The sequence below is a fragment of the Lygodium microphyllum genome, chromosome 6 (genome assembly GCF_053477565.2).
Source record: "Lygodium microphyllum isolate KBCC chromosome 6, Lygodium_microphyllum_v1.1.10, whole genome shotgun sequence".
In the NCBI taxonomy this organism is placed as follows: domain Eukaryota; kingdom Viridiplantae; phylum Streptophyta; class Polypodiopsida; order Schizaeales; family Lygodiaceae; genus Lygodium; species Lygodium microphyllum.
In genome coordinates this window covers 155,837,943-155,865,341 of record NC_141140.1, presented here as the reverse complement: position 1 = coordinate 155,865,341, position 27,399 = coordinate 155,837,943, and the positions used below count along the sequence as shown (strand labels likewise).

The window sequence follows — 27,399 nt, the reverse complement described above, 5'->3', positions numbered from 1 at the left end:
CATACCTATCTCCAAGTGTCGAAATGTCCCTCAATCCTCACTTCTTAGTTGATGAAAGGAAAATCAATCACACTCAACCCCCCTTTGTCCCACGCTCTGATGATGATAACAGGAGGGCAACTAGTTTCTCACATCTCGTTAATTGAATCCTCATGGCCACTTGTGTGAAGGTTGTATGCCTTGTGCACATTTGATGGTGCAATAGTGCAACCCACCCTGTGCTGGCATATGGTGTGAGAAGGGAAGGCCATAGAGCATTATAGTGTTGTGCACAGGAACAATTTTGTGCTTTGTGCATTGGGAGGTCCATCTGGTGCCCGCGGCATGCAACACTCCATTCACACATATCACCTCTCTGTTGAATAGAAAGGGCAAGGATTGATCACTCACCTCACCCTCACTCTCACGCTCTGTTGATGATTACAAAGGGAAACCCATGCTCACATCCGCATCCGGTTAGGATGATAGCTCACATTGCTCAAGGGTTATTGATGAAGATCAGCTTTGGCTAGTTGATGGTGTCAACGTGGATTGGTTGATGAAGAGACGTACCCAGGGAGGTAGCTGACAAGTTCCATACTTGGATTGCATATTGGAAATATTGTCTGTTGGAGGAAGCAGAAGCACCGATGGGGTTGCAAGATTTAACGCACTAAGGGAGTTGGCTTTGGAACTTCTTTTGCAAGAGTTCTCCTCTAGTAATTCAGCTGTTGTAGACTATGGAGTGTTACCACCTTTTCCACAACCAGCTTCCCGTCCAAGGGTATGTGCCACCTTTTCTTGGAACAAGGCCTCTTATTGCAGAGAATTTCTTCCTTTTCTCCCATAACAGTTTTGTTTTTATTATTTTCTTTTCTTTTCTTTTGCCCTACTCTAAGGGTGTTTCCACCTTTTCTCGAAGAATAGGTCGGCATGACAAGAACTAACTTCATTTTCTCCCATGAATGATATATAATTATTTTCTTTCCTTTTTTTTCTTCCTTTGAAAGAGGAGAATGGCAGTAACACCATGTATTAGAACCATCCTCGCCACCTTTGCTGATTCTGACAAAAAGGGAGCCAAGGAGGTATGGAAGTGGCCGTGAGGGGCTAACAAAACAAAGCCACATCATCAGGATCAGCAAGATGGCTATCAGGAGCATTAGGTAAAGCCGTATCAATTTCTCATGCAAGGAATGACTAAGCTATTGACATTGATTGTCAGGATCCCCAGGGAGGGTGATATGTCGTGAGGTGATAACCATTAATCAAGAAGGGATTGGCTTCACAAAGCCATTAGGGTTGATAGTAAGTACCTTATAGGGGCTCATGAAGCTTGCCTGGAAACTTTCCAAATCTTGAATCACAAGCAATGACTAAGTCTCCTTCCTTGAACTCATCCTGCTTGGTTAATAAAGCTGTCAAGATATGCCTTTCAGCGAGCTTGCATGGCTTCCATGCACTGTAGGGCCATCTTGCAAGTCTCATTTAGACATTCCAAGTGCAACAGACAGCATTGCAAGGACTCGTCACTCATCTCCCAAGCATTCTTTAATAGCCACACACAAAGAGGGTAGCTCAAGTTCAATAGGAAGAGATGGTTTTTGTCCCATACACCAATTGGAAAGGGTGTCCTGTAGTAGCCTTATGGGAGGCTATGTATGCCCAGAGCGCCTCTGTAAGATGATTGTCCCAATCAGATGATGTGTGGCAATCATTCTCTTCAAAATTGAACAGAGGATATGATTGGTATTTTTGACTTGGCCATTGGCTCTGGGGTGTGGACTTATGATGGCGGATTTTGTACACTGTTGAGAAACATGGATCTAGAGTTATGCTAGCTATGGCGGACGGAGGTTATAAACATAAAACATGATTGAGATAAAGAATTATAACTCAAGTGAATTAGGTTTTAAGATAAATTAACTTGGACTCATAAACAAAATCTTGAGTGACACAGAATGAAAGTACTTCTTGCATTGAAATGAGTATCAACAAGTACATGCTTTTATAGCTTTTGGATAGTACCATTGTACTCATTATGCATATGGGATTTTGGACATCTCTTCCCAGAGCTTCTAGAGCATACATCTTTTTCATATCTCCTAGCCTCTTCAGGGCATAGATTCAGCCTTTATGGGCAAGCATCATTTGCTATTCTCAACACCCCCCCTCAAATGATGAGTCTCTACCCTTGCTGGCTTTTGCCCCCCCTACATGCAGACATGGACTAGGAGACTAGCTCTTTGGCAGCCTAATCGAGTTCATGCTTGAAACTTTACATTCTTGGTAAGGGTTTTAAATCCACTTTGGGAATTTACATCTACTAAGGAAAATTCTTTGTCAATAGTAGCAATCTACTACAAAGATTGTGCTAGAAAAAGTGTGTATGATTTTAGAGTTTTGGGTATTAGCTATACTAGCATTACATGTGAACTCAGCATGGAAGAAGAACCTACACTCAGCTTTCCTGAGGAAATTATTGAGCATGAACATGTCCAGACAGCCAAGGTGCTTTGAGGATGTCTTCTACTCCAGTAGTGGTGAAGGATCCACCTTCCTCCAAGTGCAACACTTTCACAATCCCATTCTTTGCGAGCAGCAAGTATGAGCTTGACCGCACACCAAGCCCTATAGGCTTGTCACTCAAATCCAAGGTCGCTCCCATGGCTTTGGTGAAGCCAAGTTTTTCGTCTAACAGCGTCACCCACGGAAATGTTTTCTCCCATGCTCGTATGACAAAGGCATCATTGACTGAAATATACGCAATGGTGTCTACACCCTTGGCACAAAGTTCATTCGCCTTCTCCATGAACTCGGGCAGGTGCTTTTGGGAGCAAGTGGGGGTGAAGGCTTTGGGCACAACAAAGAAGACAACCTTCTTGCCCTTGGTGAGGTTGCTGATGGAGATGGTCTGGACGTGGCCATCCTTGTTGAGGTAGGCAAAGGTGGCCTTTGGCAGTTTCTATCCAATAGAGATGGGAGCGGCAACTATCAAGATGGAGGCATAGGCTATGGGGGCAAGGCCCTTCCAGCCGATGGCGGCGGCAATGCTGCCGGGAGAATTGATGGATTGCCTATGCGCATTCAACAATCATGAGTTGTAGAGAAAGGCAGAGGACATGAAGTTGAAGGACTTGGATTTGGTAAGCATGTAGGGCATGCTTGTGGAAGAAGACCTATGCAGCAACAGCAACACTAACGGCAATGCCAGAGGAGATGCCATAGCCTTAGCCATCATCATGCTTGCTTTCCCTCTCCTCGATTGCCGATCTATTTCTTCTTCTGCTCCTCTTCTTCTTCTTCTTCTTAAGACAATGAGGCCTAAGGTGTGGATATGGCAAAAAGCCTTAGGGTAGGTTCAACTCCTAATATCCATTCATAATAAAAAATTGGGCTAAAGAAGCATTATACTCTAATGTAGCTAGTCATAGCTCACCATGCCTCTGATACCATGTTGATGAGAAGCACGGATCTAGAGCTATGGTAGCTATGGAAAATGGAGGTTATAAACATAAAACATGATTGAGATAAAGAATTATAACTCAAGTGAATTAGGTTCCAAGATAGTTTAACTTGGACTCATAAACACAATCTTGAGTGACACAGAATGAAAGTACTTCTTGCATTGAAATGAGTCTCAACAAGTACATTCTTTTATAGATTTTGGATAGTACCATTGTACTCATTGTGCATATGGGATTTTGGACATCTCTTCCTAGAGCTTCTAGAGCATACATCTTTGTCATATCTCCTAGCCTCTTCAGGGCATAGAATTAGCCTTTATGGGCAAGCATCATTTGCTATTCTCAACATAGAGCTCCATCAATTCTTCCATAATCTTGTTGAGGAAGTGAGTACCTCTATCACTTACAAACTCTAGGGAGGACTGCCAAAACGGGTGATGATGTTCTCGTACGAAAACACTATTACCATCATCTTGCTTGAGAGATTTGGCTTCACACCACTTTGTCACATACTATGTACAGACCAAGATGTATCTATTCTGTTTCCTTCTAGTCGGTCGATACATCGGGCGACCCACGAGGTCGATTCCCCACTTCTCAAACAACTTTAGGGGAAGAATGGGTAGCAATGGCATGGCACTAGATTTGGTTGGCCTTCCCATCCATTGGCAAGCATCACAATGTTTGCAATATTCATAGGCATCCTTATGGAGGGTTGCCCACCGCCAATATCCTGCAAGTAAAGCCTTCTTGGATGTCGGTTCTCCTGCAAAGTGTCTGCCCGCAGGGCTCATCATGGCATGATTTTAGCACTATTCCAATCTCTTCTCCTACAGCACATCTATGAAATACTTTTTCTTTACCTTTCTTTTATAGAGCACTACCTAATAGGGTATAGGGGGTTGATTCCACCAGAAACTTCTTCTTCTCACGGCTTGAGATACTAAGGGGATATTGTTGGGTTGCCAAGAAGTTGGCTATGTCGGCATACCAAGGGGTAATTGTTTTGACTAGAAAAAGGGAAGCATTAGGAAGGTTTTGGATCATTCTACTCTTTGTCATCGCTCTGAGGGATTCATGACAAATGATCAGCCCAGGACACGGGAGCGATCAGGTTGTTTAGTAACCACTTCAACATCGAACTCCTCAAACAAAAGGAGCCGTCTCATCATTCTTCCCTTCACATTGGCCTTATTCATCAGGAAGGACAAGGCCTCATGGTCCACATAGAATTTGAAGTGTGTCGAGATAATAGGTAGTGTCGAAAATTCTAGGCAAACACCATTTCTAGGCACTCAAGCTTTGTCATTATGTAGTTTCGTTCTTCGTTAGTTACTTTTTGACTTGAATAATAGATAGGTTGATCTAACTTTGAGGGATCCTTTTGGCATAAGACCGCACCTAGGCCTTCAAGTGATGCCTCATCACCCTTAGCGGTCCACATAAACTCTGCATCTTTCCTCAGGAGCTTATGTAGAGGCGATACCTTAGCCATCATCGCAAAGTGTGCAATAAAGCTTCTATAGTAGCCCACATGGCGAAGGAATCCCCTCAACTGTTTGAGGTTGGTTGGCATTGTTAAAGTTGCAATTTTCTATCTTTGCAAGGTCCATCACTATCCCTTGTGCAGAGACAATGTGGCCTAGAAGAACTCTTGATGACACACCAGATATGCATTTGTTAAGGTTGAGAGAGATTCCATACTCTCGATATCTGTCAAAGCAGTGGTCTAGGTGTCCCCAATGCTCACGGATTAGGCTATAGACACAGAAGTTATCTAGGTACACCTCAATCAAATCATGCAGATAGTTTTGGAATGCGGCCATCATCACTCATTGAAATGTAGCAAGAGCATTACTACAAAGCCCGAACGGCATCACTCTGTAAGCATAGGTTCCCCATTCTATTGTGAAGGTTGTTTTGGATTTATCTTCTACGATTGGACTTGGTTGTATCTATTGAATCCATCCAAGAGGGAATAAAGCTCATGGCCTGCCAGTGTATCCAATAGTTGGTCAATGAAAATAATAGAGAGATGATCCTTCTTCATTTTGGAATTTAACTTTTAGAAGTCCACACATATTTGCAACTTTCCATTCTTTTTGGGTACTACCACGATGGGAAAAACCCATTTACTATTGGCCACTAGATAGATAAACTCAGCTTCAAGGAGCTTTAGTAGTTCGACCTTCACTAGGGCAGAGTAATTTGGATTCATACACCTCTGTCTTTTCCTCACAAGCTTAGCATTAGGCTCTAGGTCGATGTGATGTTGGCACACCATGGGATCAATCCCCTTCATATCTTTGTATGACCATGCAAACACCTCCAAGTTCTCCTTCACTAGGTCATGCAAGACCAATAGCTCTTCTTTTGGAAGATTAATACCCACCTTTGAGTGACGTTCAGTACCTTCAACATGCAAAAAAGTTATTTGATTTTCACCTTCCACTTTGCGGATGAATGTCCCACCGATAGCTTCTAGGTATGGATCTCACTCCTTCAAGGGAGTAGTCTCCTCTTCTAATGATTTACTGGAACCAACTTCCTCTTTTAGTGGACACTTAGCACACTCCTTGGGAAGCTAAAAGGGTATCATCATTTCTGGTTTGGTTTGGTGATGAGTTACTGCTTGGCTCAAGGACTTGTCTTTCGAGGATACATCCAATAATGTCACATAACAGGAACCTTTTGCATTCAGTTTAAGCTGCAGGGCTGAGGTTTGGTGACACAATGCATCATCATCATCTTCTCTTAAGAAGGGTGGATTAGGGCAACAAGAGCCACTGCTAAAGGAAGGCTTATTTTGTTTAATCCATATCTTATAGAGGTTTTGCATATGACATGACCCATTAGCTAGTCCAAAGGATATTAGAGTCATTCTATCGAACATCATGGGATCTTCTGCTTTTGAGGCTTCAGAAACTTCTAGAACTTCTTTCTCATTTCTTCCTTCTGCAAGTAGGATAGATCCTTTTAGCCCACTTCCATAATCTTCTTCTTCACTATCATCTTCACCCTCTTCCGACTCTATTTCTACCTCAGTAGGGATTCTGTAAGAGAAAAAAAGACTCTCTGTTATGTCCTCTGCTTTTGCTTTTGCATTTGTTTCGGTCTCTGTATCTATTACGGTCTCTGTCTTTGTCTCTATTTTTGGTTTTCCCTGCTACGGCCATGTAACAGGGAGAATAGTACATCCATGCTTCTATCCCATAGCTAGAGGTGACTTTAGAAGTCAATTCGGGTTCAGATAGGAGGTATTCACCCATTGATAAAAACTTTGCTTCTTTTGGAAGTTGGCTTACATTGCCCACTATCAAGGACTGTGCCTCTGTTTTCTTGGGAAAGATTTGTTTGACAACTTCTTCGTCTCTTGATGTACCATCTATTACTTCATTGGAAGATTTTGGTACAACTTTGATGGAAATGGATCCATTGCCTTTTTGTGATCCATACAACTTTACCACCACTTTGTTGTGTCCTCTGCCTAGGGTTAGGGTTCCTTTGAACCAATCCATCCCCGTGCCCTTGCTTCAAAAAGCCATGGTCTTCCTAGGCAAGAAATGGTCCAAGGTCCTATAGGAATTTGGTTTGACCACCAGATATGTCAACCAATAATCTCTTCCTACGAGGGTTGTCTTCACATACGGGAGAATGACCAAAGGCTTGATTCTGCTTTGGTCTGCCAATAGGATAAGCCACTGCATAGGTTTCATTCCTTATCATTACAAGACTAGATCCTTCATTGTCACATCCATCATTATTTTTACTGATGAACCTCCATCAATTAATGTGTTTGCTATAAAGCATCCTTTAATCCACATGCCGATCTCTAGGGTTCCAAGATCCAAGAAGGCGTTAGCTACATCCACTTTCTTCATAGGATCTCGAGCGCTTTGTTAAACTTGGTTGCTACTGAGGGACCAAACCTTAGGCCTCTTCTTCTCGTCGGTATGCTTTTGAATTTATTTTGTTAGCTAGGAGATAACATCATCGACGTGTCAGAATGTTAGGTTGGGTTTAAAGGTGTCTAGGTCTTTGACCAAGTCATATTCTTTGATAGGATCTACAAGCTTCTCCAATTGGCTAGAAAATGGGGCAACATCCATTCTTATCTTCCCTTTTTCTTCTAAAAGCAGCAACATATGTGCTTCTTCTCCTTGAGGAGACACTTCGGCATCCTCTATCTCCTGGATCTTTAGTCCTATCTCTGTAACTATCTTTGTGGCTCTGTAGTGCTCAGTACTACATGGTTCTCTACTGCACTATTTTGTTTCTCCCTAGGAGGAAGGTTGAACTTCATGGTCTTAGAAGATGGAATGTTCTCTTTTAGAACTGCGGATTCTCCTTCCTTTGCATTCGTTATTGAGAAAAATTCCAATTCCATCAAATTGGAATTTGGTTCTTGGGTCTTCTATTGAGTCTCGGGAGTAGCTTTCACCGGAGCGATACTTGGACAGTCTTTTGCAGTATGGCCTTCTCCTTTGCATCAGTTGCATTAGGGCTTGTAGTCCATAGACCTTCTAGGGTTTGGATAGTTCAATGAGATATGCACATTAACGAGTTCCAGAAGTTGGTGTTCAACTGTCATATCCAGGATGAAGAACATTTAATGATGTTCTTTAACATGACTCTCAAAGGTAAAGCTTCCATATGGTATCACAGGCCAGAGGATAGAACCATAGCAACTATTGATTTATTTTTGGAAGCCTTTCGAAGAAGGGAGTTTGCCTCTAAAAAAGGTGGTCAATATTGGCTACGTACTAATTGTGACATGCCAAGAGCCAAATGAGGATTTCCAAGCATATTCCAAGACGTTAAAAGAGGTCTTTCGCAAATTGCAAGCCTCTATCCCTATCCCAGCAGCTACCCAACTACAATATTTTTTGCATGGTCTAGATTTCAACAATCAAATGCAGTTGAGTAGTGTCACTTTGCCGAATGTAGACAATGCCATTAGATGAGCACAAGAATTAGAATCTCGACTACTACAAGTGGCCTATGCCTCTCGAACCAATCTTAATATGGGTCCAGTTTTGGAAAATAATTTGGCATTGACCAATGGCAATGGAAGTCAAGGGATAGCTATGACTAACCCGAATGTGAGAGAAAGCATGGTGTTCCTTTATTGCCAGATCCTCCCAATGTGACTATGCCTATGGCTAGTCAGATGGCTCCACTAAATGTTCCAGACCAAGTATGGGACCCTAACGTTGTTCATGTGAGTCAACAATCAATGCCCAATCAAATTGTTAGGCCAATGGAACGATGGATAGACAATCACGGCTATGACTCAAGTGCCTCTAATGTCCTTTGTGAAGTTAAGGATATGATGAAGCGCTACACTCACATGATTTCTAAACAATATTAGCAAATAGCTGTTGACGTCAATTTTCTTAAAAAACAACATAATCTGATAGGAAGTAGATCCCCTGAAGAGGGTGCACCCTCAAGATTTAGTTGTAAATGGTGTGGTGGCCAGCACTACCCTAGAAATTATCCAAATGTTAAATGTGATAATTGTGGAAAGTTTAGCCATTTGGCTACCACCTATTGGAGTAAGATTAGATCCCTCCAACAAGGTAGTAGACAACCAGGTGACAACCAGGTCCTATCAACCATCGTGCGCAAGGGAACAATCTTCAGCAAGATGATGGACCGAAACAAATACTTCAAAGAGGTAAGGCTAGTGTAGAGGAGCTGCCTAGTGGCACTGGAGTTAGCCTCATTGAGGCTGTACAAGTTAATGGCATTGAAGCTTCTAGCCCCTACGGGCCATTACGAGAGGTAAAAAGGGTAGAGAAGGCGACAAAGATAATGTAAAAACCTATGAAGCCCTAAGCAAGACGACAAAGGGATGCAAGTCCTTAACCCCGACATGGAAGGGAGACCTTTGAAACATGTAGGAAGTAAGGGTAACACCAAGAATGATAAAGAATTACCAAGGAGAAAGACGAAGGCTAAGAAGGAATCACCAAAGCGAGTTCAATGACCAAAAGAGAGAATGGTATGGTGAGAGAAGAGAGCTCTAGCGAATTATCACAAATTGGATTTGGCAAGCTCTCTTTGTGAAGTTAGACTAGACATGAATCTCTTGTAGTGGATTAAGCTATCTCCATGATGGAACCTTTGGTTATAGTGCAAGTAGGAGATGATTGGTGGGAGCATGCTGAAAAACATTGCCCAAGGGTTGCGGCCTACGCTGATGGAATAGTAGTGGATCATGCTATTGTAGATACAGTATCATTTGTTAACATCATGAGTTTAGAATTGATGGAGAGATTGGGTCTAGCAATTCAAAAAGATGCCTCCATAATTCTGTGAATGTCTGATAACAATTTAAGATAACCTTAAGATTGTATTACCAACGTCCTTGTGAGACCGTTGCTAGTGTGGAATGCACTGTGGAATTTAGGGTTATTAGGTTTGCAGGATGGCCAAGCTATCAAGTATTGTTAGGAAGGCCATGGATCTTGCGATCTGACTTTTAAGTGGATATACTTGCTAGTCTATTGATATTTGGTAGAGATGCCAATCGTGTGGTAGTAAATGCATATCCTAAGTCTCATCAAAGCGATAGAGCTCCTCTATCCTCTATGGAATTAGAGACATTAGAAGATGTATCTGCTAGTGAGACATCATTAGGTGATGAATCCAAAGAAGGGTTAACTACAGAGGACATCTATCAAATAACTTTGAATGAGCCAATAGAAGCTCAAGATATGATAATAGATGTGGATGTAATAGAGTTGGATCTTGGTATGCCAAATGATCCGCAGTCAATTAAATTAGGGTCCATGCTCAATGTGGAAGAAAGAAAGGACTATGTGTCTTTAATTCAAGAATTTCGTGATATTTTTTCTCGGAGTTATGATGAGTTGAGAGGTATTCCTTCCAGCGTAGCTATTCATACCATTCCTCTAAAGGAAGGTAGCTGTCATGTGCATCAGAAAGTAAGGCATATGCCTTTCAAACTGAGGGACGAGATATTCGAGGAACTACAGAAATTACAACAAGCTGGTTTGATCTTCCTTGTTTAGCACACTAAATGATATTCACCTCTTGTTATCAGGAAGAAGAAAAATAATCAAATCCGGCTTTGCATAGACTTTAGAGAGCTTAACAAGCAAACAGTTAAGGACTACTACCCATTGCCCTTTATTGACCATATTTTGGGCCAGTTAGCGAGTAGTGAAATATATTCATTTATGGATTTATTTTTGCAGGATACAACCAGATGGCAATTGCAAAAGAAGATAAGTTAAAAATAACTTTTATTATTGTCTTTTGTACCTTTGCATACCATGTGATGGCCTTTGGTTCATGGCAATGAATAGCAGACAAGACCTTTGGTGACATCTCCCTAGAGGAGTTGAAAGTATTTATCGATGAGCTGGGGGCAACTACCATAAGAGAAAGGTAGTTCATTATTTTAGGAAAGTGTTTTGAGCATTGCAGACAATTTTGCATAGCTCTTAACCCACAAAAGTGTATCTTTGTGGTGCCTTATGGGCTATTGCTAGGCCATATGGTCAGCTCAGTAGGGATTGGGACCCGACCTTGAAAAGATCAAGGCCATAGTAGCCATGAGTCTGCCATGCACTCCAAAGGACACAGCTTTTTGTCATCAATAGGATACTATCAGAAGTTCATAAATGCCTTGGCAGAAAGAACATTGCCACTAACGAAACTGTTATCCATTAGCTGTCTATTTGAATGGAATGACCCTTGTAAGGTAGCTTTTGATGATGTGAGCTAGTAAAAGCACCAATTTTAAAAGCACTTGAAAGGGGAAAACTATTCTACATATTTGTATAGTATCAGCTACTGTTTATCCCAAATTTGAGAGGAAAAAATGGTATCATCCAATCACTTTTGCTAGTCCAAAGTTGGGCATATAAAAAATCAACCACACCTACATGGAGAAGTTGTGCCTTGCAATGTTATTTGCAACTAAAAAATTAAGGCACTACATTCTCTATGAGAAGGTAGTTTTCTATATGAAGCAAAGGGGCTTAGATTGCTAATGAACAAGCTACAATTGCCTAATTGTTTGGCAAAGTGGTTTATCACTTTGCAGAAGTATGATTATGAGATCAGGAGTAAGCCACCAAAGTTGCAGGGTATTGTGGAATGCCTTGTAGATTTCGGGGAGCTGAAAGAGACTTTGTTGAAGGAAGTGATATTGAGGAAGTTTTTAAAATTGATATGGCCTCCATTCCATCTTGGTATGCTGCTATCACTCATTACCTATCAACAGGAGAGACTGGAGCTACAGTCTATCAAAATCAAAATAGAGGAAAATTAGATAGTAGGCCTTGAAATTTTCCATGATCATCGCAGGAACACTATATTGGTAGGGGGTTGATGATATCTATCACCGGTGCGTGATGCTTAGCGAGATGCCATTCATTTTGAAGAGTGCCATGACTTTACTTGTGGAGGGGATTTTGCTACCCAAAAAGCTTTGAGAGCGGGGTATTGGTGGCTGTCCATTTTCCAAAATGCATTCGAGTATGTCAAGAGATGTGATACTTGTCAACAACATGATAGTAGGGAGAATAGGAAGTGACCACTTACTCCGATTATGGCTAAACTTCCATTCGAGAAGTGGGGCATCAACTTTGTGGGTCCTATTACCCTGTCGTCTTCTACGCTGAAGAGATATATCATAGTAGCGTCTGACTATTTTACAAAGTGGTCAGAAGCATGAGCAACGAGGAAGAACGATGCAAAGGAAACTGCTAGTTTCCTACTAGATTGGATTATATGCCAATTCAGTCCGCCAAAGAATTAGTATCGGACAGTGGAACCCATTTCCTAAACAAGATGATTAAAAGCCTGACTCAAGCATGGCAAATTAAGCACAATAAGACAACTCCTTAATATAACCCTCAAGCAAATGGGCAAGTTGAAAGTACTAACAAGGAGCTTATGAGTATTTTATCAAAAAAAGTGTTAGAAAAGAAGCGAGATTGGATTAAGAAACTATATGTGGCAGCGTGGGCATATAACACAACGTTCAAATGATCCACTAGCCACACCACGTTCAAGGTAGTCTATGGGGAGGAGTGTGTTCTATTGAGGTGCCAATTATAAGATTCATAATCAATCATTCTTTGGGTGACAAGGATGGCCTCTTCGAGCACTTTACAACTCTAGTCCACTTGGATAAGCTCCATTTGTAGAGTCTTTTGCACTAGGAAGTGGCCAAGCTTCGGATTCAGTAATTGCATGATTTAAAAGTGAAGAAGCATACATTTAAGAAGGGACAGTTAGTTCTATATTATGATGCACGTAGAGAACTATTTCTAGGAAAACTTGAGCCCAAATGAGACGGTCCCTACAGGATCATAAGAATAGGAAAAAATAAGTCCACAGCATTACTAGATGAACTTGATGGAGTGGAGATTAAAAATAAGGTTATTCTTAATAAGATTAAACCTTTTTATGTCTAAATGCACTAATGAAATAAATGCATTGCAGGTCAATGCGGGGCTGATCAAACACTTGCAAGAGAAAATATTGGTTGATGAGGTGGCTTATTCCTTACTTGGAACACCCATACTTGGAGCATAGATATCATCGAGGGAAGCTTATCTGGTGGAGTAAAGGAGATAAAGTGATTGACCAAGAAGACACATCATTTGTCTGGGAAATCAAAGTCTTCTTTCATCATTGCTTACAAATTCTGACAAGCATCCTTATTGTATTCAACGAAGAAGGTGGGATGGAGCCTTCACTATATGCTAAATTTTGATTATCATAATTACGAGTAGAGGTGACGATGGCTAGCTATGTGAACCCATTGTGGACGTACACAATGTACTTTGATGGAGCATCCAGGGGTCCCAACAAGAAGGGGAGTATAGGGGCAGTTATTAGAGATCCCCAACGTAGAGTTGTGATGAAGTTAGCTATTTATCTCCATACAGGATTTACCAATAACATGGTGGAATACAAAGCTTTAATCATGGGTCTGAATATTGCTAAGAATGGCAGTATTCGTCAGTTGTTAGTAAAGAAGGATTCCTAATTAGTATTGAACCAATTAAATGGTACTTACACAGGATGAAATTCCATTCTTTCAGTGTAGTATCGCACTAGTATGACCCTACTTGACAGGTTTGGGAGAGTGTCTCTTCAACTAGTTCCATGTTATTGGAATCAGTTTGCGGACTCTTTAGCAAACTTCGCTTATGAAGAAAACCTTTTCTTCAAGTGTGGTCGTAGTTTGGATATCTCTATTAATGATGAGATAGAAATCGGTTGATTATGGTTCCTTTTATTAGAACATGCCCTATATGTTAGGTGATGGTTAGTATGGGTGATGCAAAGAGTGGCCGAGATCCATTTTCCCTTGTTATCTTGGACCCATAGGTCTGTGAGATGACACGTTATGCATACACCTCTTGCTATTTATGCAGCAGGTATGGGTCACAATTTGATGCATTTAGTTTAGGGTTGAGCCTTTATTTCCTCCTTGGGAAGGAGCATCTTGTTGTCTATTAGCAAGGATCCACAATGAGGGATATATACAAGCTATTGTGTTTTATTCCATTAGGCCAAGAGAGCCGGTTCTTTTTAGGGTTTTAATGCTTAATTTCCTTAGGCCAAGAGGGCTAGTTTTTGTCAAGTTTAATTACTTAATTCCATTAGACCAAGAGGGCCAATTAGGTTGCAGTGAAATGTTCTATTTCACTAGGTCAAGAGGGCCATATGTCTATTTGATGAAAGTATAATTAATGGTTTTCTGTTTTAGTGATTGCATCACACAAATTGACAAAATCACTACAGGGAGCCTTTGCTGCAGAGGAGCTTCTTGTGGCCATTCTAGGTGGTATCGTCCCCTTTCCAAGTTTTTTTCCCTTACGCAAATAATGTTATATGTGTATATAGGGGTTACTTTCTCCTCGTTTGTTGGGGGCCGGCAATCAAGGCATATCTTCCTAGGGGTTGGTTAGGTATATCTAGGGTAGATTTGAGTAGTTGTCTGCCTCCTCTTAGGACATTGTCAGGCAATAAGGACCTATGATAGAGGATATTCCTAGTGACCCTGTTCTGTTGGCCTGCTAGGTGACCGTTTTAGGAGTCCCTGCTAGTGTGAGGCACTTAGAGAAGCCTACCAAAGTATTAAAGAGAAGAGCGAGTTCTGAATCTGTCTCGAAATAAAAATTACAAAGGTGTGTAAAAAAGGGTTCTAACCCCTAAATAAGATAAGAAAAAGAAAAAAGAAGAAAATTTACAAGTAGTTGATTATCGCCTTACGGAGGCCTTGTAGGTTCTTGCGGACGAGTCATAGCTAGAGCCAATGCCTTGTCTTCCTAGGTGTGGCATCTAGTCCAAAAAGAAGGAAAAAAAGGAAGCTTGGAGGAAAAATAAAAGTGAGCATTAGAAAAGGATTAAGTATCACCTCGCGAGGGCTTGGTAGGCTCTTGGGTAGGTACTGTCTGAGGACGTGAGACCGATGCCATGTTCTCCTTGGGGTCACTCTACACTCAACTCCATCCTTTTTACATGCCCAAGTATGAAAACCCTGGGAAGATAATGTGTCACAATAAAAATATGACACCCATGCTATAAGAGTCATTTCCTAGTAGGAGGTCTTGTTTCAATTGTCTTAAGTTAGGCAGGTAGTTTAGACCACCACTAGGATGACCTCTTTGATAGGATTTTTAGCTAGTCTATATTAGAAAAGTTGGTTAGTGACTTGCTCTGGATTTTTTGTCAAATTATGGTGGGCCTATCCCTCATGGATTTTCATGCCTTGATTCTGTTAGAGGGTAGGGTGAGAGTTGTTCTTGTGCTTTGTTGGGATTCGACGATTGGTAAATTTGCGCTCCCCCTGTTCGTTAGTTTTCTTTATTAGTTTGGGGCTTCTTATTAAGCCTAAGGTTATTAAACTTTAAAATAATCGGTTCATCTTTTTGTGTTCACACTGTCCCACAAGTGGATATTTCAATTTTGGGTTGGCAAATGGACTCGGATTTGAGATCCATCTAGACATGTGACTCCACACATTGAGATCTATCAAGTTGGCCTTCGTTGCGTACTTTTTGGCTCCCAGATCCAATAGTCGATGCTTTATAACATGAAACCTTGTGGAGATTAAATGGGGGGTCAAACGACCTCTGATCAACAAACCGAGACTTGCGTTGGATTCTTGATGTTGAAATGCATCTGGAAAACTCAAACTTGGCCATCCACCACCATTTGATTTTTCATGAAAATTTGGTCTTTGGTGCTTCCCGGGCACTTCCTGCTCCAAAAACGGCCTCAAATGCTTCAGCACAGCTCAAAAGCGGCTCCTAAAATCGAGCTCTTGTTACCAACCATGGGATGGGGTAGGATGACTATGATTTTGCTGATTTTTATGGAGGATTTCAAAATCTAATTTTCTAGTCTTTCTTTCTACTCTCTCCTCTCTCCTCTTTGTGGCTGTTCATATGCATCAATTCAAGAGAGAAGTTGATTTCCCATGTTGAAATCTCTTTGAAATATGAAAGAAAACTAGAAAATATGATGATATAATAATTTTTTGGAAAACTCGCAAAACTCGCAAGTTGCGATTTTTATGAAAATAATGGAATTTGGGGTTTTTGTTGACTATTTTGGGGTCATATGGGATGAAAATGAATATGAAAATGATGTTGAGTGTTTGATTAGTAAGAAATCATGATTATGAAATATCTTATTTTTATGAAGAAATAAATGGAGAAAGATAGAAAAAATAAGGAGAAATTTAGTTTTTTTGCACCTAAAAATTTAGGAAAAAATTTCGGGTAAGTTACTTGTGAATATATGTGTGCATTACATGGGTTCAAAATAATGTATTTTTAAAATACCATATTTATACATTTTTTACATATAGAAGGGCATAATATAAAGGGATTATCTACATATTGAATAGAAAAGGGTTATGTTTTATTCAAGAAAAATTCACAGATAAGGATATTTATAAATATGTCTTGAATGCACGTGATGTAGAGGATATACATATAGTAACTTTCCCAAGAGAAAAATACATTTTATATTCATGAATGTATAACAAGGTTGGAGCATGAGGATTAAGGATCAAGCCTTGTTTTTATGTTAGAGTATGTTTTTAATCGATTTTTACATGGAAAATGACTTAAAAATGAACTCTACACTTACCCAAAAAATGTAAAACCTAATCGGTATATAGAAAGAGGGTTTATGAAAGTGGTTACATACTGCAAATTATTCAAATTCTATTCTATTTGTCTATGCATAACATACAGGAGAGATTATTGTTTGAATTAAGGAGACTAGTAGCACGAAGAAATTCGGTGCTAGTCTCTATCAACGTCGCATGTACAATCACTTGGAAAATCATTAAAGGGTTTTTTTGGCACCTCATTTAGCTGATTTCTAACTATGAAATGCTCAAGCACAATGGTCATCTACGCTTGCATTGCGCATATCACATGGTAACTCCTGGATGCATAGCAATTGATTGCCAATTACATGACCTCTGCCGAGTTGTGAGGAAACCCAAGCTATAGGGTAGATGAACAGTTTCTTAGTGCAAGCTTGGTAAGGAAATACCAAATCTCTTGGATTGTTAAAAAGATATAAAAGTGGACATTGTTTGTGTGTTCTTTATAGTAGATCAATGCATCGAGGGGCCAATCCTTTCGGTGTAGGAGAGTTACAGTGGGGCGAGTGGGGGTTGCCTCCTATGTTTGTGTTACGTTGGTGTATTATACCAATATGTATGGGATCTCCCTCTGAGGATTGGGGAAGGGAAATCCATTAAGACCTCCTTGCTAGAAGAAGAAAAGAAGATAAAATACAAAGAAGGACCAAGCACCTCTAAAGATGAACAAATGTTTTATGTAGGTACTAGGTACAAGGGCAAGAAAGATCAATCGGTATCTAACTTCTGCAAAAGGATCGGGCACACGGAGAAATTCTTTCATGCCAAGAAGAGGTCCCAAAAGGCCTATCTAGTTGTTGTTAAAGAAGAAGAAAACCATGGAGCAAAAGAAGAAGAAGACCACCAGGAGAAGGACAAACCTCATCAGTCCTTCTATTCTGATAGACTTTGTTAGCCTTGTATTGCCAAGCCCTAATGCTTTTGACATAATCTTGTAAACTCCTCATGTAACCTTGTACTATAATCTCTGTACACTTTGTGAGATCCTTGTTACAGCCTCTAGATGTCCACCATGTCTTTGGTACAACCTTTGGTGTTTACCATGTTTGTGGTGTTCCCACACGTTTCATGTTGTTGCTCACTAAAGCCTCTGCACACTTTGTACTTTTCTGGTTGTGATTGAGGAGGGGTGTTCAAATATTGGCAATCACATTCAACTTAGCCTCTTTGTATGGAGTAGTGTGGGCTTAGGATGTAGAATCCCATATGTAGAGTGGTGGAAAGTGTAGCCTAGTCTATTCCTATAAAGCATTGTATTTACTCTCTTTTTGAATGCAATGTCATAGTACTTTTGTACTTCCAGCAAAGTGTCTATGTCATTGTCAGTCCACTACACAAGATTGTGTTTACGAGTCCAAAATTCCATCTTGGAACCTAATTCACGTGTCACATTTGGTCTTGATGTATGTTACCTCATGAGCTCACTCTTCCTCTTTCAACCTCCATAGCCATGCTCTAGATCTGACATTTTCTACATCATGGTCACAAACACAAAGACAATATTGAAGCATTCCTTTGAAAGAAGTTATAAAATGAAGTATATAATGCATACCTTCTTCAAGATGCAATACCAACCTGAAAATACAACCCTTTATCTCAAAATTCTATCTAGTCTAAGATACGCAATCCAGCAATTCTCCCTTATCTAGCATTAGGGCCTTCCAAGCAATCCATACAAGCTCAAAGTAGGGGTTGGATGGTTCTTAGGAGCATGAGGGGTTCACTATCGAAAGCCCCCTTGGCACCTTCATCTCCTTCTATCCAAAGGCTCCCTATGGAGAGACCTCTTCCATTAGGGGTTGGTCCTAACCTCCCCTTGGTGAAGGGCATTTTCCACTAACCTTGGGGGAGGTTTAGTGCATAATTATAAATCCACCCATGAGGGCACAATAACTTTTATGCAAGCATAATAAAGCAATCAGCTTATCAATAATAACTAAAAAACATTACTTTTCAATAGCACCAATTCACAACCATTTTGAATATTTCATATGAATCAACCAATATATCTCGAGTAAGAAAACTATATTTTTCTAATTCAATAAACCAAAACAGCATCCCTTGGATACTTTGCAAAAGAAGATACAATCCCAATTATCCTTCCTTAGAATGTAATCATATAAGGATCCTTCTTCAAGTAAATCATGTCATTCAAGTAGTTCTTGCTACTACTCTAATCTTTCATTTTCCAATTCCTAGCTTATCTTCAACTACTAGATCACTTATCCTCTAAGGAAGTCTGACTTTATAAAAGCCACGTAGAAAGCTTGCAATGTGGGTGCAATAGCCATCATAGTCACAATCAAGTGATTTGTTTACAATGCTCCAAGGTTTGTATACTCTTCTTGAGCCTCAACAACACATGTGCTTATCTTTCACTTCAAGGTTTGAGGCCTTGCTTTTTTGCATACACTTCAAGTATCAATGGCCCACTTGGATTTGATGGGTTTTGGAATCAAGGGGTTAGTGTTCACTTACTGAGTAGTATTGCACTTTCTCAATCTTTCTCCTTCCCTCTATCTCTTTCAATGGCTCTTTCTCACTCCTTCTCTTTTAATCTGACCCTCTATCTCCTTCCCTTATCTTCTTTCTAACTTTTCTGTAATATTTCCACTCAAAAAAAATTATTAAACTTGACTCCCTGCACGCCGCGTAAAACATGTGCAAGGCTATCTCCCGCATCGTAATCACCGGTAGTTTAAACTGTATCCCGCACGTGCAAAAAAGAGGCCTCCGCATTGTGAGATCGAGGCCGGGGTTTAAGACCGTGAAAGCCGCAGGGAAACACCCTTTTTGAAGGGGGCAAAATGGATAATGATGAAAATAAATGACCACTGGATTGATTGTGCTTGTAATAGTTTAGGAGCATTGTTTGCAATGTTTGCTCAAGGAACTAAAGATGGAAAGATAATTAATGCTTCAGGTTGAAGGCTTGAAGGGAGAGATAGCATTAGCTACCCTCGACTGTCTGCTTGACCCTAACCAAGGGGGCTCTTAGCCACACCGAGAATGTGGACTGAACCTGTCACGAGAGGTCCTTTGGGCATTACTTGGAGCAAGAGGACGCTTGGGTGCCAGGGGGGGCTCTGGCCGTAAATCCCTTGCCTTCCGAGCCCTGCTTAAGAGGCCAACGCGACTCGGGATTGGATCTCGATGCCTGCATACTAGTCTACGAGCGGAATCTTGGATTAGTAATCCCTGTGGATTGCTGGATTGCCTTCGGGCGGTTTATGGATTAGCCTACGGGCTGGATTTTTATGAATGTATTCCAAAGATAAGTAGGATAACCTATTGAAAAGGAACTTGTTTGACATTGTCTTTTTATGTTAATTACTAAGATTACGTGAAGGAATCGATGTCTAACTGGCTAATTAAGGAAGCTGCTTGATGCATGTCCAATTAAATATGGTAGGTAATTAGACAACTAAAGCAACCCTGAGGAAAGTGCAGTGGATGTGGCCATGGGTACGTCCTATGGATGGGTGGTCCTGGTTGGCCGGGAACTTTTGTCAAATGAAATCGACAGCAGGAAACTTTGCTCGAAGGAAATGGACAGCAAGGAATGTTGACCTAGAGTTTAGGTTACTAGAATTTTTATTTATGCTGTTTTAGGGGAACGGAATGGGACTATGCCTTATGGGTAGGGAGGTCGAGCTTTGCATCCCTCTCGTTTCCCATTCTCCTTGAACCAAGTGCAGCATGAATCCGCTTTGAGCCTGACATTTTTGCGTAAAGTAGTTCGCCTGGGGTTCGATGCTAGATACTCTTTAGGAATTTGACCACTACGGTCCTAAGTGGGAACAGCTGGAATACTTCCGCTACGTGGTAGACTCAGGAAGACCTAGATCGCAAACCCCGTAAAGCTCACGTAAACGCAACTCTACATATCGGAGGTCGAAGGGTCAAGCAGAATGCATATGTGTACGAGGAAGTGACTCGAGTAATCCCTGTCGATAGGATCAAGGTGTTGGGACGTCATGAGAAGAATGGATATCAAAGGAAAAGATACCCTAATCTTCCAATGACCTATCGATTCCTGAAAATTTATGACCCCAATCCGTACTATTACTCAGTTCCAGTAGTAGCTGAATGCAACAACATCTTATTCCCCTCGAATTAATGTATCAGCTTGTTCCATCGCCCCCAAGAATAATTGTATTCGAAAGGACTATGCCCATTTGAATGAAATAAGACTTCTTTTTATCAATGACCGTCTTGAGTGTGAATATTGATAAAAATTTAAGTAATTAGGTTTCTTCGCTGAAAGTTGAAGTGGACATGTTAATGTAATGTGGAATTCTTTCTGGGAGGAAAGTCGACTTCGATCAAATTCAGAGTCATGAACCTAGGTATCCATGAGTGTTTGCTCGGAATGGATTGGCTTAAACCTAATGACGCCCACATTCATTGTGGAAAGGGCCAAGTTTCCTTTCGAACTCCGAAGGGGAATTGGTCACAACTCAAGTAGAGACTGGAAAGCCAAAAATTCAATTGGCCAAAGCATCTCGGATTATAAAGGGAGTTAGAAAGGGACTACCTGTCTACTTGATTAAGCTTAACAAGCTAGATTAGAATCAGGAGTCTAGTGAAGAACCTTTATGGCTAAAGGAGTACGTAGACGTATTTCCTGAAGAGCTGACAGAACTTTCGCCTCAAAGGGAAGTTGATCATGAGATCAAGCTAGTGCCGGGAGTTGTACCAATTGCAAAGAGTCCTTATAGAATGTCCATCGCAGAAGCAATTGAGCTGAAGGAACAACTCAAGCAACTGTTAGATCAGGGCTACATCCACCCTAGTAGTTCACCATGGGGAGCTCTAGTGCTATTCCAGAAGAAGAAAGATGGAACGCTTCGGATGTGTATTGATTATAGAGGGTTGAATCAATCAACCATTAAGAACAAGTATCCTATTCCAAGAATAGATGAACTTCTTGACCATCTTCAAGGTGCGAAGATCTTCTCCAAGATTGATCTCAGGTCTGGATACTATTAGATAAGGATCAAGGAAGAAGATATCCCAAAGACGACATTCAACACAAGATATGGACACTTTGAGTTCCTAGTCATGTCATTCGGGCTGAGGAATGCACCTGCCACCTTCAACAGGTTAATGTAGGATATCTTTAGGCCATATCTTGATGACTTCGTACTCGTCTTCTTTGACGATACCTTAGTCTACTCCAAATAGGAAGAAGATCATGAACCCCAGCTTCGGATTGTCCTTGAGACAATGAGGGCACACAAACTTTATGCCAAGATGAAGAAGTGTGCATTCTTCAAACGTCAGATTGAATATCTGGGATTCATTGTGTCAGCAAAAGGAATCTCAGCGGATCCCGGCCAAAGTCAGAGATGTTCTAGAATGGCCAATACCAACAATTGTCAAAGAAATACTCAGTTTTCTTGGATTGACAGGATGGTATTGGGTCTTTATCAAAAACTATGTTTTGATTGCAGCACCTCTGACCGATCTACTAAAGAAGCAAACATCGATGGCATGTCCAACTGCCGAACAATCTAGCTTTGATAGATTAAAGCAAAGTTTGGTATCAGCACCTATCCTGAAACTTCTGGACCTCAGTAAGGAGTTCGAAGTGGTAACCGATGCTAGCATGCTTGCCTTAGGATGTGTGCTTATGCAAGAAGGTCATCCGGTAGCATACTCTTCAAGGAAACTGAAGAACCACGAGAAGAATTATGCTATGCATGATCTAGAGCTATTAGCTGTCATCCATGCTCTCAAGCTTTGGAGACATTACCTGCTGGGTAACAAGTTTACCCTATTGACGGATCATAAAAGTCTCAAGTGGATCTTTACCCAGAATGAACTCAACATGAGGCAACGTCGGTGGATTGAAGTGCTGGAGGAGTATGATTTTGAAATCAAATACCGTCCTGGAAAGAAGAATGTAGTTACCGATGCACTCAATCGCGCAAGGCATTCCTTAATTCTCTAATCTTGCAAAATCCATCAACAGCTAGATCTCTAGCCACAAAGGTATCCATGCCGAACAACCCAATACTTGAGCTAGCTAGAGAAGAAGCATGCCATGATCCAACTTATCAAAAGATGCTAAGGGAGATCCCTATCAAGGAACAAGACCCAAAGCTACAAGCTAAGTATCAGGAATTCTCTATCAATAGTGGACTTGTCTACTATAGAGCGAGATTATGTATATCGGCAAGCCAATCACTCAAGAAAAAGATACTTTGGGAAGCTCATGATTCCTCTTTCTCAAGACATCCTCGCTATGCCAAGACCCTGAATGCAGTGGGGAAGAGCTACTATTGGGAGAGGCTTAAAGGTGACGTTCTCAAATATGTCACTGAGTGTTTGTCTTGTCAACATATTAAAGCCGAACATGTCAAAATGCCAGGAAAGTTGCAACCACTTGACATTCCCCAAATGAAATGGGAATTCATTAGTATGGACTTTGTTGTTGGCCTAACTCAAGTTCAGGGAGGATACAACTCCATTATGGTTGTGGTTGATATGCTCATAAAGGTTACACATCTTATTCCTGTTAAGACAAACTATAAAGCCTCAGACATTGCAAGGTTGTTCATCAAGGAGATATTCAAGCTACATGGGTTTCCCAGAAGAATCATTAGTGATCATGATTCTCTCTTCACATCACACTTCTGGAGAGCTATCTTAGAAGCCATTGGGACTCAACTCTGTTTTAGTACAGCTTACCATCCCCAAACCGATGGTCAAATGGAGCGAGTCAACCAAGTCATCGAGGATATGCTAAGGGCACACTGCTGCCGTGAACCAAAAAGGTGGATTCAATACTTGCCACTAGTTGAGTTTGCCAACAATGCTTCTTATCATCAAAGCATCCAGATGACCCCTTTTCAAGCATTGTATGGGCACGACTGTCGGAGTCCTTTAAACTTCTCAGATCCAACCTTGAGGGTTGAAGCTTCAAGGCAGATGATGCTGGAATATATGGATGACCAAATGAAGTCAATAAGAAAGGACATCCAAGCCGCCAAGGATGGACACAAGGCATACACAGATTTGGAAGGAGACATGGTCTTCATTCGCGTACGCCCAAAGAAGAGTTCCCTATCCTTAGGAGATTGCAAGAAACTAAGTCCAAGGTATTGAGGACCCTACAAGTTCCTCAAGTGCCTAGGACCCAATGCTTATAGACTGCAACTCCCTGAGAACCTAAAGGTTCATAATGTATTTCATATCAGCCTACTGAATAAGTATGTACCTAATCCTAGACATGTACTTGATGACCAACAAATTGTAATGCCTAGCCAAGGAGTCCTTGAGCTACAGCCTGACAAGATCTTAGATGTTAGGAAGAGAAAATTGAGATCTAGGACTTTGAGAGAATGACTCATCTAGTGAAAAGATTATCCCGAGGAGGATGCTACTTGGATGAGAGCACTCTCAGCCAACAATACCCCCAGTTCTTCTCGAGAGAAAGACATATCGATTCCTCCAAGGGGGAGAGAATGTAATATTTCCACTCAAAAAAATATTATTAAAATTGACTCCCCACATGCCACATAAAACCTGTGCAAGGCTATCTCCCGCATCATAATCACCGGCAGTTTAAACGGTATCCCGCACACGCAAAAATGAGGCCTCCACATAGTGAAATCGAGGCCGGGGTTTAAGACCGTGAAAGCCGTGGGGAAACACCCTTTTTGAAGGGGGAAAAATGAATAATGATGAAAATAAAAGCAATTTTTTTTACGAATTCCCCCAGCCGATGCATGGCTAGAGGGGAGGGAGTGGGAGAAGGAGGAGATGAGGTGAAGTTGGTGTATGAGAGCCATGCACCAGCCACGTGGTGGCTTCCCTTTCCCTCCCCTTAAGCCTATATAAACACCCCTTAGTGGGAGATATGTGGAGGGAGGAGAATGCTGCCGTGAAGCCGTCGTGCTGGAGACGCCGCCACTAGGAAGACGCCGCCCTCATACGCCTGCTGCTGCCGCCATAATCGCCTCCCTTCCATCGTCCTAATCACCCCCATCGACAATATTTACCCCTCCCCAATCATTGGGGCCCTTCCACGTCGTTTCTGTTCAGTAAGAAGCTTCTCTATCGCCGCCATAATCGCCTCCCTACCATCGTTCCAATCACCCCCGTCGACAATCTTTACCCCTCCCCAATCATTGGGGCCCTTCCACATCATTTCTGTTCAGTCAGAAGCTTCTTTAAGAAGCTTCTAAGGATAAGGGACATAGGCTTTGTTTGTACGTGGCCTTCCTCGGATTTAAAACCAGGTTCGAAAAACTCCAACTCTTACGCGAGGGGAAGGTATCGACCTCCAGGCAGTCTCAGAGAGCGAGAGTAAATTCTAGAGGGAATCTGTGGAGTCAATCACGCCTACGATGGCTCCCAAGAAGTCGGAAGGCACACCTACGGGAGGTTCTTCCTTGAACTTACACGTGGATATCACCGCAGATCCACAAATCCAAGTTCCACAATTTTACTTCCACATGAAGAGATTTTTTAAGTACGCTTAATTCCATATGGAAAATGCATTCTACGTTATCGTTAATTCATGGGTAGTGATAAAAGTACATTTGATAAATTATCTCTTTGAATGATAGATAAAGGATTTGTGCATATCATGCATCTCCAAAGTTATGAATGAAAAGCACTTACTTGCCCTATGAACTTAGTCATAAATTGCATTGTCATGCATTTTCAAAGTGAAAGCCTAAAACACATATTGCCTAGGGTTAAAGAGAAAATTGTTAAGTGCATTGGCCGTGAAGGAAAAGAGTATCTTGCATTTAGTCAATAACTTCCTTCATTATGACTCACATGAGAAAATTGTTAACTTCCATTGCACGGCATGAAAATGGAACATTGGACATTGCACGTTGCTTTGCAAAGATGTTGTCAGACGGACTAAAGGTTGCACGTCACATGAACTTCATTAACAATGTTGTATTTAGAAAAGGTTGCATGTTACATATTCATAAATTTCATTTCATCGAGTTGCATTTAGAAAAGATTGTATGGCTTATCAAAGTATGAAACTCAAATGCTTAGACAAAAGGTTGTAGGCATTACTCCTCGATGTAAATCCTAGTAGGTCCTATGTAAGTTATTCTTCAAACTATCATGCATTTTGACTTTAGCAATAAAAGATAGAGTTATTGAGGATCTTGTGGTGCGTAGAAGCAATGAATCGCATGTTTTCATGTATTGTGACATTTTGCAACTATTTTTCTCCTTTAGATCAATTTTATCATCTCTAGGAAAGGATCGTCCTTGTCGTAAGACAAGTAGGTCAATTTGCCCAAATCATTTGTGGTATTATAACCGTTACGGTTTTGTATAGGCATAACTAGCTGATACAATAAAAACCTCAAGTACTAACTAGGGCTTGGCACATTGGAAGTGCTTCCTAATATCGCACTTGGAATGCCAAGTCTAAATCCTCAAACCCTAAGGTCCTACCCACATTTACGGAATGTTGGGTCAATTGGATGCTCATGCAAATAACGATCTAGGGTTTCTATCCTAAGGATCATTCAACCTAATGCTAAAACTCGGTTTGAGTTTGTAAACCCTAGGACAGCCCAATACAATTAGGGTTGGGTTGGGTAAGAAGACACCCTAAACCCGCGTCTTTTCTAAACATAAATTCCTTGACCGAAACGTCGTTCAATGGGTAAAATGATCCCATGAGTTAAGAGCGACACTTGTGCAAAAAGTTGCATCGTCGCATGGTTTTGTGGTTTAATCACAAGAGAGATTTGTCACTCCTTGGATTGAGGTTGGCAGGTTTTAGTGCAAGTCTAACTTGCAAGAGGATGAGTAGTCATCCTACTACATCACCTTTCTTGGGCTGATTTGCCAAGTTAAGGGAAGATATGTATTTTCTTGGTAAGCAAAGGATCAATCAAGTCAGAGCGACATGGTCGCCAGGAGTTACTGTTTATTTATGAAACCTAAGGTGTTGGTTAAGCTGGGTTAACAAGGTACGGCCCTAACCCAAGGACAAAAGGGTGAACAAACAAACCCTTGGGGATCTTGCCAAGTCGCAATTGATCCCGAATCGAATGCTGGAGGCATTCGAAGAAAAGGATTCACTCCTTAGCAGTTGGCCAAATAAACGGCCACTGGATTGATTGTGCTTGTAAGAGTTTAGGAGCATTGTTTGCATTGTTTGCTCAAGGAACTAAAGACAGAAAGATAATTTATGCTTCAGGTTGAAGGCCTGAAGGGAGAGGTAGCATCAACTACCCCCGACTATCTGTTTGACCCTAACCAAGGGGGTTGTTAGCCATGCCGAGAATGTGGACCGAACCCGTCATGAGAGGTCTCTTCTTTGGGCACTACTTGGAGCATGAGGACACTTGGGTGCTAGGGGGAGCTCTGCCCATAAATCCCTTGCCTTCTGGGACCTGCTTAAGAGGCCAACGCGACTCGGGATAGGATCTCGAGGCCTGCATACTAGTCTACGGGTGGAATCTTGGATTAGTAATCCCTGTGGATTGCTGGATTGCCTTCGGGCGGTTTATGGATTAGCCTACGAGCTGGATTTTTATGAATGTATTCCAAAGATAAGTAGGATAACCTGTTGAAAAGGAACTTGTTTGACATTGTCTTTCTATGTCAAGTACTAAGATTACGTGAAGGAACCGGTGTCTAACTGGCTAATTGAGGAAGATTCTTGATGCATGTCCAATTAAATGTGGTAGGTAATTAGACAACTAAAGCAACCCTGAGGAAAGTGCGGTGGATGTGGCCATGGGTCCGTCCTACAGATGGGTGGTCCCGGTTGGCCGA

The 27,399-nt window shown here is 41.2% G+C and overlaps 1 pseudogene; it reads right to left on the bottom strand.

The window, feature by feature from the left end:
- Positions 1–2,458: 2,458 nt before the first annotated feature.
- Positions 2,459–24,703, bottom strand: LOC148035316 (peroxiredoxin-2C-like; annotated as a pseudogene).
- Between the last annotated feature and the right edge of the window lie 2,696 nt (positions 24,704–27,399).